The sequence below is a fragment of the Micromys minutus genome (genome assembly GCF_963924665.1).
Source record: "Micromys minutus genome assembly, chromosome: 24".
NCBI lineage: Eukaryota > Metazoa > Chordata > Mammalia > Rodentia > Muridae > Micromys > Micromys minutus.
The window spans coordinates 20,923,033-20,935,949 of NC_137959.1; the positions used below are offsets into that span (position 1 = coordinate 20,923,033).

At 36.8% G+C, this 12,917-nt stretch overlaps 1 pseudogene across 1 annotated transcript in view; it reads right to left on the minus strand.

Moving 5' to 3' along the window:
• LOC308435931 (olfactory receptor 5M8-like) overlaps positions 1-12,917 on the minus strand; it is a 50,617-nt pseudogene that overhangs the window by 10,023 nt on the left and 27,677 nt on the right. The window lies entirely within an intron of this gene.

Genomic DNA, 12,917 nt, shown 5'->3' on the forward strand with positions numbered 1-12,917 from the left:
GGAATGAAGGCATACATGAATCTTGGAGAGATTTAAACATTAAATGACATAGCTACCATTTGTATGTACTTCTATAGCTTTCATGTTCATGGGGAAGAGATCCTGATAGATCCTTTCTGCAGCTTTTTTTGTTTGTGGGGAAAAGATCTCAACAGATAACGCCTTTCACCCCAGAAGTGAATGCCTAAAACTATGAGAATCTTGCAAAGTATTTTGTGTTTGAAATAGCGTTCCATTGAGCAATCTGGCTACTCTTAAACCTGGAACCTTTCTACTTTGTGTTCCCTATGAGTGTAACATGATAGCAAACCCTGTGATGGCTTAAAGATCATAGTCTGGACAGTTGAAGAGTTAATCTAACACTCCCTGAAAGGTATGGGATGGAAGCTAAAGTACAACATTGGGTTGTGCATGAATAACAGACTGGAGTGATCGTGGAGCACTTCAGCCTGTGGCCATGCAAACAAACTAACAGAAATATAACAGTTTTCCAGAACTTCAAGAAGTAAAAAATTGATGAGACATGAGTCTGGGATATAAAGTAGAGATGCCATTGTGATTGATAAAAGTTAGTCTATCACATTTGCATGTTTCGATTTTTTTTTAACTAAAAGAGCTGATGGTTTTATTTTCACATTTCACAATATAAGTGAAAACTTCACATTTGTTATTTTTTTTCTCCAGAAACATTCGCTCTTAGGAAGGAAGTTCCTTGTTCTGCAGCCAGTAAACACTCGGGCTCAGCACCAAGATCTCCTGGTGAAACAAGAACAAAATGATAAAGAGTGTTTCTGCTCTTACCTGTCTGGCTGGGTCATGGCAGACCATGTCAGTGTTTTCTAGGGCAGGCAGGAGGTCTCCTCATTGGAGACCCAGGCATCGTGGACATGTTGCCTCCCATTGGTGGGCTTATCTCAGGAGTTGATCCCACAGGCATCAACCCAGGAGGAGGAGGGCCCATCATTGGCATTATGTGAGGAGCTCCCATATGGGCTGCAGGTATCATGCCTGGATGACCCGGGAGACTGGGGGGAAAGGGGATCATGGCCCCAGCAGGCAGTGGGGGCAGAGGGTGGAGCTGCAGGGATCTTTCCTTGTTAAAACACGGCCACTGTTTTAAAATCAGGCTCTGGGCCAGCTACTCCATCCATTTCTGGTAATGGTCTTTCACATTCTCTTTGGGTTTCTGTCCACTGCTGTGCTTCTTCCTCACAGACAGAGAATCGTGCGTAAGATACATATCACAGTAGTCACAATCAAACGTAGGCATGTTGCTCCACAGGCTTGTAGCTGTTCAGATCCCAGCTGCCAGGAAGTAGGTTGTTTAGATCTTATATTGTAGAGAAAGGTTATGCAGCATTAAGACCAAGCAGTGTGGCTGTCAAAACACTACACATGTCTTAAAGCACATTGCCCCGAACAGTGATCAATGATCCCCTAGGAACAAGATGAGATTATTACGAAGGTCGTGATAAATAAAAAGTAATTTCCTTTTACTTTTAACAACTGAATTTCAGGAACTAGAGGATTATGGCTTTTATACATGATGAAATCAGTAAGTGTATGGTTAAAAATAGGATCTCACACTCCCCAGTCTGGTATTGAGCTTTGTGTATAGACCTCAATCATAGATATAGGAGGATATAGGAAGATAGCAGCTCTTCCTGCTCCCTGTGACTTCAGGACATACAAGAAGTTCATGGGTCATACTGATGGTCAGTTTCTTTTGGACTTGATCCAGGTTGCTGACATATTTGTTGATGATGGTTTGTTATAAATCAATTGTGTCCCAAGTCATGTCAACACCCCAGCACACATACCAAATAACTGCATCTGATTTCAGACTCTCAGCACTGAGGCTCAAAGTTCTTCTATTAGCTTAGTACTCTCCTTGAGTATTCTTGTTCATCTTTAAAATTAGTAGCTTCCCTACATAGCTCCTGTGCCTTTATTTCTCATAAAACTTTGTGAAATGTTTTAATATTTTTATACTTTTTAACTGCTTTAATTAATGAGTGAATGGTTTCATTGTTTTTGCACACAGGTTCTCCTTATATAGCTAAGGCTGGCCTTGAGTTTCTGATCCTTCTGTCTTGTCTTCATAAATGCTAAAATTATAATAATGTAGCACCATAACTAATTAATTATTTATATTTTTCTTAGCTAAATTTTCAATTCATCTTTCATTCTATCTCCACATATTTGAGCTCTATGGAATGTATTGATTAATAATCTCATTTTTAAAAAGATACTTCCTATCACCTTCTTCTCCATGATATCATCTAAATTCCTAGAAATGACAGATTCTGATAGGAAACGAAGAGTAAAAGAACAGCATTATTTTACAATTACCTCTGTTTAGTCAATTTCTAAAAGAGAGGGTCGTTTAGACTCATTTAGAGTTTTCGGGTGAGATAGAAGTCAGGTCACGACACCAGTATTGGACAGATATGGTTAATTAATGTTTTCCGGTCCTGTGCAAAAGGATACTGGAAACAATATAGGCCTATAGGATGTTATAAGCAGAAAGTGCAATATGTTCAGAAGGGAAATTTAGCAGCAGGTTTGTATCAAAAAGATGAGAAATGTTCTAATTCCAATAAGGAGTGCATATTTGCCCTCAGTGATAATCTCATGGGCTGACTAAGAACTTAAACCCCAAGAAAACTCTTAGTTATTTAAAAATGGCATCATTAGAGCAGAGCAGGGCTGAAAATCTATACTTAGGCCATGTGAGGCCCCTTCAACTTCACCAGAGAGTAAGGCAACACCTGATGTTGACCCTTAATTATAGGCTGTATATAATACATAGTCAAGGATAAATCTAGTCTGATTATAGTGGGGTTTCTTCAGGTCACAATGTCTTAGCTACTGTGCTATTGCTCTGACAAGAAACCATGACCAAGGCAACTTTAAAAAAAAATAAAAAAAAAAAAAAACAATTAAATGGGAGGCTTATCATAGTTTCAGAACATTAGTACTTTATCATCATGATGGTGACCTGGTGGTAAGCAGGCATGCTGCTGGAACAGAAACTAAGAGGTTAAATCCTGAGCCACAGGGATCAGGAGAGGACTGAGACCTGACCTGCTTTACCCTATTGAAACTTCAAAGCCTAACCCCCAGTGACATACCTCCTCAAGGTCATCCCTCCTTATTTTTCCCAAATAGTTTCTTTTTTTTTTATTTTTTAAAACTATTTTACAAAACAAAGATAAATGTACAGATTTTAAACATTTTTGCTTAAAATTATACAGTTTTGTCAGTACTGTTTTTTCAGACATTAAAATAAATTTTACATAAAACCATGTGAATATGTTTTTTAGTCAGTACTTGATTTTTTTCAAGGGCTTGACAGTATGCATTGAAAACATACTAGTTGCAATAATCGTAAAGTACATGCAAAACAAAACGCAACATGGGAATAGTCAAAGTCTTCTTGTTTTGTGAATATATGTATAGTTTTTGTTTTCTTTATTTCTTGGACTTAATACAGTCTGTGAGTTGTTTCTGGGGGAGTGCAAGCCTCTGGGGTTAGCATCCCACTATCAGTGACTGCATATTATGTCTGTTCTTTTGTGACTGGGTTATCTCACTCAGGATGATCTTCTCTAGATGCAGCCATTTTCTTAAGAATTTGGTTAAGTCATTGTTTCTGGTGGCTGAGTAGTATTCCATTGTGTATATGTACCACAATTTTTGTATCCATTCGTCTTCTGAAGGACATCTGGGTTCCTTCCAGCTTCTGGCTATTATAAATAGAGCCGCTATGAACATTGTGGTGCATATATCTTTGTTGTGTATTAAAGTTTAAAATAATTTTTACATAAAACTATGTGAATATATTTTTTAGTCAGTACTTGATTTTTTCAAGGGCTTGACAGTATGCATTGAAAACCTAATAGTTACAATGAGCGTAAAGTACATGCAAAACAAAACGCAACATGGAAATAGTCAAAGTCTTCTTGTTTTGTAAATATTTTGTTTTGTTTTGTTTTCTTTATTTCTTGGACTTCATACAGTCTGTGAGTTGTTTCTGGGGGAGTGCAAGCCTCTGGGGTTAGCATCCCAATATCAGTGACTGTATATTATGTCTTTTCTTTTGTGACTGGGTTATCTCACTCAGAATGATATTCTCTAGATGCAGCCATTTTCTTAAGAATTTGGTTAAGTCATTGTTTCTGGTGGCTGAGTAGTATTCCATTGTGTAAATGTACCACACTTTTTGTATCCATTCATCTTCTGAAGGACATCTGGGTTCTCTCCAGCTTCTGGCTATTATAAATAGAGCCACTATGAACATTGTGGTGCATATATCTTTGTTGTGTATTAAAGTGTCTCTGGGGTATATGCCCAGAAGTGGAATAGCTGGTTCTTCAGGTAGTACTATATCCAATTTTCTGAGGTATCGCCAGACTGATTTCCAGAGTGGTTGTATTAGTTTGCAACCCCACCAACAGTGGAGAAGTGTTCCTCTTTCTCAGCAGCCTCGCCAGCATCTGCTGTCATCTGAGTTTTGGATCTTGGCCAGTTTGACTGGTGTGAGGTGGAATCTCAGGGTTGTTTTGATTTGCATTTCCCTGATGGCTAAGGATGTCCAGCACTTCCTCAGATGTTTCTCGGCCATTCGGTGTTCCTCAACTGAGAACATTTTGTTTAGCTCTGTACCCCATTTTTTAATAGGGTTATTTGATTCTCTGGTGTCTAGCTTTTTGAGTTCTTTGTATACCTTGGATATTAGGCCTCTATCTGATGTGGTGTTGGTAAAGATCTTTTCCCATTCTGTTGGTTGCCGTTTTGTTTTCTTGACAATGTCCTTAGCCTTACAGAAACTTTGCAATCTCATTAAGTCCCGTTTGTTAATATTTGACCTTAGAGCTTGAGCCATTGGTGTTTTGTTCAGGAAATTTTCTCACACACAGGAAATGTGCCTATGTGTTCTAAGGTTTTCCCTACTTTCTCATCTAATAGTTTCAGTGTATCTGGTTTAATGTGGAGATCTTTGATCCACTTACACTTGAGCTTTGTACAAGGAGATAAGAAAGGGTCTATTTTCATTCTTTTGAATGCTGAGTGCCAGTTGGGCCAGCACCATTTGTTGAATAGGCTGTCCTTTTTCCATTGAATGTTTATGGCTCCTTTGTCAAAAATCAGGTCACCATATACATGAGGGCTCATTTCTGAATCTTCTATTCTATTCCATTGATTCACATGCCTATTTCTGTACCAGTACCATGCAGTTTTCAACACAATTGCCTTGTAATATAGCTTGAGGTCAGGGATAGTGATTCCCGCAGATGTTTTTTTTGTTGTTGAGGATGGATTTCGCTATTCTAGGTCTTTTGTTATTCCAAATAGTTTCTTTAACTAGGGACCAAGCATTCAAATATACAAGTCTATGGGTACTAATTTCATCAAAGTACTACATACTTCCATGGCTGAATTCTGTTACTTTTCTAAATAAAGGAGCTTATTTGTTTCCTGTGAGCCAGTATTGACTTTCTAAAGTAATTTCAATGTATGCTAGCAAAAAGCCATATTTTCTTATCCTTATGCATTTCTCTTGACTCCACATTACATAATTAATGTCTGTTCTTGAATTAGGACTTGGGTATTTTAAACTATGACATTCATTATAAAAAGGGAAACCATTTTATACCATCTAACATTTTAATAACTGAGTTTAAGTGATTGTATTCCAACACCCGTAAGAACATAAGCATGGGCATTACAATTAATCTACAGCTGGACCGAGAAACAAACAACTGCACAGGGAGCTGATGTGCAAATATGCAGAAAGCACATTTTAATAATGGGCCAGACAGAAACATGTGGATTTAACTACCCAGGCACTGTTGAAAAAAGCCTATTGACAGTGATAAACAAACACATCATAAAAGTTGGTTAGTAATGAAAACAACCAAGTTAAAGGGACATAAATCAAGTGAATGGCCAGCGAAGCACTTTTGAAGGACATCGCATAGAGATCTGTTAAGAGAAATGGGCCTTTAGTCATTCATGGGCTTTGAGGTACTTGCTTTGAGGTAGAGTGAGTCACATTCTACCATCTTCCAGCCATTGTGATGACCTCTGACTAGCTAAATCTCCCTGGCATTCTAGTAACTGCTTCAAAAACCAAGAATAATGAAAGGCATTTCTCTTAGCTTTTCTGGGGAAAGTTTTTACATGAAAATATCAAGTAGTACACAGAGGATGTAATTGGTAATTCAGTACATTACTGCCTCCCTCCCCTATGGTCTCACTGTTTAAAGAAAATACTGTGGAAAAACTACAACTTAGCAAAATGGTTAATCTGTTATCTATAGTAATTGTATCCATAGCCATCACCATGTAAACTCACTAAAATATGATCAAAATGGCTATAAATTCATGGATTTCAAATGAGCATTTGATGGATCTCATAAACCCATCTGTTGAACAACTACTCTAAGTGTCTAGGTACATGTTGAGAAACTTTTCACTTGTGTTTTCATCTCAAGTAGCCCTGTTTCCCCCAATTTCTCTTCCATATGCCAAGGATACTTAAAAAAAAATGAGCACAATTTATACAATTATATTTTCGTGATACTTGCATTACAGATTAGCGGTTCCTTTTTGAGTCAGAAAACTATAGTGTGGAGTACTAGAAAAAGGTAAAGAATTGCTTATGTAGGAATACCACACATCCTACAACCAATATCCATGGTCCCATGGAGGCAGTTACAGGATCCCTGCCTGTCCCTTGCCAGGACTGTGCTCCCACCAAAAATTCTTCCCTAATGACCTTCAGGAACAGACTGGCTTTGTTTATTAAGCACAGCTGTTCTGATTTCAATATTCTTCAGGGATACAAGATGAAAACCATTACTGAATTTATTTTTATTTTTTAAACTTAATATTCATGGAACCTCTCTCAAAACGGAGACAGTGCCTTGTAAAAATTGAGGCTGAAATGAGACTTTGAAGATTGTACAGGTAACATAAAATTTAACTGAAATGCAGATGCTAGCAGACCTGACACTTGTGTATATTACTTCTAGCTGGGGAACATGCTCAGCAAGGATCCCATATTAGTGGCAATCCTTCTCCTGGTCCACATAAGACTATTTCAAGCACCAAGACATGCAACGTAAACATTCTAACTTTGAGCCATACTCCAGACCATGATGATGATGATGGTGGTGGTGGTGGTGGTGGTGGTGGTGAATATATTTAATGAAAAAGCTTTAAATGTATTAATTTATTAACTTTACATATTAGTGCCCTCTCTTCCCAATACTCTCTTACACAAATTCTTTCCCCATTCCCCTACCCCCTTCTCTTTTGAGAAGGGGGATCCCTCATCTGAGTATTCCCCATTTTATCTCCCTAATGCTGCACATGAAGTCACTGAACACCTAGGCACATTCTCACCCACTGAGGACAGAGAAGGCAGCCTAGTTAGGGGAAGAGGATCCATAGCCAGGCAAGCAACCAATATAGGGACAGCCCCTACTCCAGTTGTTGGAAAACCCACATGAACACTATGTAGCATATCAGAGAATCATTAAAAGTGTCTTGGATTTGTCATTTTTCATGAGATGGAACTCAATTCATTACTTGGCTATTTTGTTCATTTCTGCTATAATTTTTCCCTGCATGACAACAAATGCTCGCAAGGATGTGGAGAAAGAGGAACACTTCTCCACTGTTGGTGGGGTTGTAAACTGGTACAACCACTCTGAAAATCAGTCTGGCGATTCCTCAGAAAATTGGACATAGTACTACCTGAAGATCCAGCTATTCCACTTCTGGGCATATCCCCCAGAGAAACTCCAACATACAACAAAGACACATGCACTACTATGTTCATAGCAGCTCTATTTATAATAGCCAGAAGCTGGAAAGAACACAGATGTCCTTCAGTAGATGAATAGATACAAAAATTGTGGTTCATTTGCACAATGGAGTACTAGTCCACTATCAGAAACAATGACTTTATGAAATTCTTAAGAAAATGGATGCATCTAGAGAATATCACCCTGAGTGAGATAACCCAGTCATAAAAGAACAGACATAATATGCAGTCACCGATAATTGGGTACTAACCCCAGAAAGCTCTGCACACCCCAGAAACAACTCAAAGACTATATGAAGTACAAGAAAAGAAAAGAAAAAAAAAAAAAAAAAAAGAAAAAAAACATTATGCTTAATCCTTACACACCAAGAAAACTTTGACTAATTGCAAGTTACATCCTGTTTTACATGTACTTTATGCTCATTGTAACTAGTAAGATCTTAATGTACATTATCAAACCTTTAAAAAAAAAAACAAGCACTGACAAAATGTATTCGTATACTTTTATGCATAAATGCTTAAAATTTGTACATTTATTTTGTGTTTTAAAATAAAGTTGTTCAAAAAAAAAAGATGCAAGGAGTAATTTCAATCTTCTTGTATTTGTTGAGGTTTGCTTTGTAACTGATTATATGGTCAATTTTGAAGAATGTTTCATGAAGTGTTTAGAAGAAGGAATACTCTTTTGTGTTGGGTGAAATGTTCTATAGATATCTGTTAAGTCTATTAGAATGATAGCTTTTGTTACTTTCTGTATCTCTCTGTTTAGTGTCTGTTTAGATGACCTGTCAATTGGTGAGAGTGGGGTGTTGAAATCTCCCATTATTAATGTGTGGAGTCTGATGTGTGATTTAAGTTTAATAATGTTTCTTTTATGAATATTTGTGCCCTTGAATTTGGAGCACAGATGTTCAGAATTGAGACATCCTCTCAGTGGACTTTTTTTTTTTTTTGATGAATATGAAGCATTCTTCTATGTCTCTTTTGACAACCTTTTGCTGAAAGTCTATTTTGTTAGATATTAGAATGTCTATTTCAACTTGTTCTTTGGGTTCATTTGCTTGAAAATTCTATTCCATCCCTTTATTCTAAAGTCATGCCTATCTTTGTTGATGGGATATGTTTCTTATATATAGTAGAAAGATAGGTTATGTTTATGTATCTCTTTTGCTAACACGTGTCTTTTAATTGGGTAGTTGAATCTACTGATGTTGACAGATATTAATAACCAATGATTGTTAAATCGATTTATTTAGATGTTGGTAGTGATAGCGCGTGTGTCTGCGTGTGTTTCTTTTGTGTTGTTTTTAATTATGTAAAGTTATTTATTTTGTGTGTGTGTGAGTGAGTGTGTGTGTGTGTGTGTGTGTGTGTGTGTGTGTGTTTAACTTTGTTTATTGGAGTTTTCTCTCTTTTTCTCCTTCTATTATCCTCTATAATGCTGAATTAATTAAAAAATATTGTTTAAATTTGATTTTGTCATGGAATATCTTGTTTTCTCATCCATGGTGATTGAGAGTTCTGCTTGGTATAGTAGTCTGAGCAGACATCTGTGATCTCTTATAGTCTGCAATACATCTGTCAAGGGTCTTTTAGCTCTTACAGTCTCTTTTGAGAAGTTGGATGTAATTCTTATATTTATGTTTGGCCTTTTTCTTGCATATTTTAATATTCTTTTGATGTTCTGTAGATTTAGTGTTTTGAATATTATGTTGCTGGGGTATTTTCTATTCTGGCCCAGTCTGTTTGTTGTTACATTAGCTTCTTGTACATTTTTAGGCATCTCTTTTGTTAGGTTAGGGAACTCATCTGTGATTTTGTTGATGACGTTTGCTGGGCCTTTGAGCTGGGATCTTCCCTTTCTATTACTATTATTTTTAGGTTTGATTTTTTTTCATCATGTCCCAAATTTCCTGGGGTTTTTTGTGTCATGAGCTTTTGAGATTTTAAATTTCATTTGACTAATTTTATCTCTCTTATCTTCCATGTCTACAATTTTTTCTTCTAACTCTTTTATTCTGTTGGTGACTCTAGTGAGTATAGTTTCTCTTCTCTTTCCTATATTTTCCATATCCAGCATTAATTCAGTTTGTGTTTTTATTTATTGCTTCTATTTTTATATTCAGGACATGTGCAATTTTATTCATATCCTTTACCCTTTTAATTTAATTTTCCTGCATTTCTGTATGTTCATTTTTCCCTCTACTAATGCGTCTACCTGTTTGAATGTATTTCTGGGTATTTCATTAAGAGATGTATTCTGTCTTTAAGTGCCTGTATTATCTTTATAAGACTGGATTTAAGATTATTCTCTTGTGCTTTTCTTTCAGTTCCCTGAAGAGGGATACTCGGAGCATGCTGTAGCAGAATATTTGGTGTTTGAGGGTACCATATTTCCTTGGATATTTTTTAAACTTATATTTTATTGGATATTTTCTTGATTTACATTTGAAATGAATCCCCTTTCCCAGTTTACCCTCATCCCATCCATTCTCCCCTTGCTTTTATGAAGGTGTTCCCCTACCAACCCTCCCTCTCCTTCACACTTCCCCATTTTGTCATTCCTCTATACTGGGGCATTAAGCATTCACAGGACCAAGGGTCTCTTTTTCTGTTGATGACAAACAAAGTCATCCTCTGCTACATATGCGGCTTGAGCCACGGATTGGTTCATGTGTACTCTTTGGTGGTTTAGTCCCTGTGAGCTCTGGGGGGGGGAAAGTCTGGTTGGTTTATATTGTTGTTCTTCCAATAATGTTGCAAACTCCCTTAGCTTCTTCTGTCCTTTCCTTCATTGGGGACCTTGTTTTTAATCTAATGGTTGGCTGAGAGCAACTGCCTCTATATTTGTCAAGCTCTGGCAGAGCTTCTCAGGTAACAACTATATCAGGCTTCTATCAGTAAGCACTTCTTGGCATCTGCAGAATTGTCTGGGTTTGGTGACCAGGTGAGGCAGTCTCTGGCTGGCCTTTTCTTCACATTTTGTGTGTGTGTGTGTGTGTGTGTGTGTGTGTTCTTTAGAGGTATGGTTTTCTCTGGTGTTGACTGGATGATTCTGATGACAATAAGACTTCTCAGAAAGACAGGAGGAGCTATGAGCCAGACAATGGAGGTTAGGGACCTGACTATGTTGGCTGATCCCCGAGTGGCCTAGTACTAGTGGTGCAACTTTCCAAGATGTTAGTTCTTGAGACTTGCACCACAGGAAAGCAAGATGCTCTTGAAGTACTTCAAGGTTCCTTAGAACTAAAGTGTAAACTCAAAGCAGACCATGGTTGTCAGGGGACAGTGTGTAATTTACCTCTGTGAGCTTTGTGCCAGTCAGACTGGAAAGGGCCTGAAATTCTTTTTATATAGAATCTCAAATAAAATCTTCAAAAGCCTCTTGAGGCTAGGCCACAAAGCCAAGAGTTTACAACCTACTTCAACATGAATACTTATTTGAATTCCCTTTTCTCCAAGGTCAATCAAACATGTGTAGGTTTATGAATCTGTCAGAAATGGATATGTTTTACTAACTATAAGGACAGGATCTCTGTATAGTCATAAAGAAGGAATGAGAATTCTTTGTCCAAGAAAAATATTCATTGACTCAGTTTTGGGCAATATCTAATGTAACACTGCACCAAAAGCTTTGGTCACAAAGCTCTACTGGAGACTGTATCTCGTACTAAGGGAAGCTTCTTTTAGTGTGTAGTGGTAAAATAAAAATGATTGCCTTTTGTATGGTAGAACACATTTTTCTGCTGAGCTACTTCTAGCTAAAGAAGAGCAAATGATTACTATATTCAGTGAAGTACATACAATATTATATAAGAACGACATTGATATATTATTATTAGTGGTCCAGCCAAGGATTAGCACAACAAAGCTGCATGAATCACAGAAGTAGTTTTTTTAATAATTTCTTTTTAATAATTTCTTAATAATAAAACTAATAAATATTTACAGAATAAAAAAACAGAAAGCGTGTTGGACCTGACCCCTGTAGAATCCTCAACCTAAAATTGAACATATATAACTGTACCTCTTCATTATCATGTAGCTAAAGGATGGATGATCCTGATGACAACAGAACTTTTCTGAAAGGCCATGGCTAAAGAGTATGGGGTACAGAAAGAGTGTTAGAGCCAGATATAGTGTATACCTTAGGATGAAATATCTTCTGGAAACCACAGGGGAGATGGACAAAGATCTCACAGTAGTTGCAACTGCATGCACAAAACCTATGCAAGGTCAAGTCAGATCAAATAAGAGATAATAATATTGGGCACTAAATTTTGCCTCTGGGTTGGATCTATTGGCCATTGTTAGCTAATGGAAGAGAAAGAGTCAGTTTTCTCTATGACTCTAACCCATTGAAAGTCAACCATATTTCTGTGAAAGACAGAATATTTGGGCAGTACATATCACTTTTGATAATAAGGGACAAAGAGACAAATTTGAATGAATGAAGAAGAGATGGATGTGGGGAGATTTGGGTAAGGACTTAGTGACTATGATCAAAACATAGTTTTCAAAACTTTCTCAAAGAATTAGAACATTTTAAACCATTTTATGGCTTTCTCTTTTTATTTTATTTTTGTTTATTGAATATTTTATTTATTTACATTTCAAATGTTATCACCTTTTTTATACTTCCTCAACCCCCCTATCTCATGCAAATTCTCATTGCTTCTATGTAAGCACATGAAAAAATGGTTCTTGTACCTGGAAATCAAACATAAAGAAATTAGCATTTTTCTTGGATCCCAGATATGCATGTTATGTTGACCAACATCTACTCTTATATCTTACACTTGTTTTCTCTAAACTTGCAAGCACTCCTAATACCCATGTGCTCATTTAAGCAAAACAGTGAACTTCAGATACTAGCATTGTTAGCATAGTTAAAAAAAAAAAAAAAAAGACTGAAGAACAAAAAAGAACCAGACAGATACCCATGCTATAGTTTGAATGTGGAATGTCATCCAAAGGCTCATATGTTAAGAGTTTGGTCCCCAATTCTTTAAGAGGTACAATTTAATGAGATGTAGTAGAGATATGCCTGTCTCCATGATGAAATTAATATTTCTCTTCT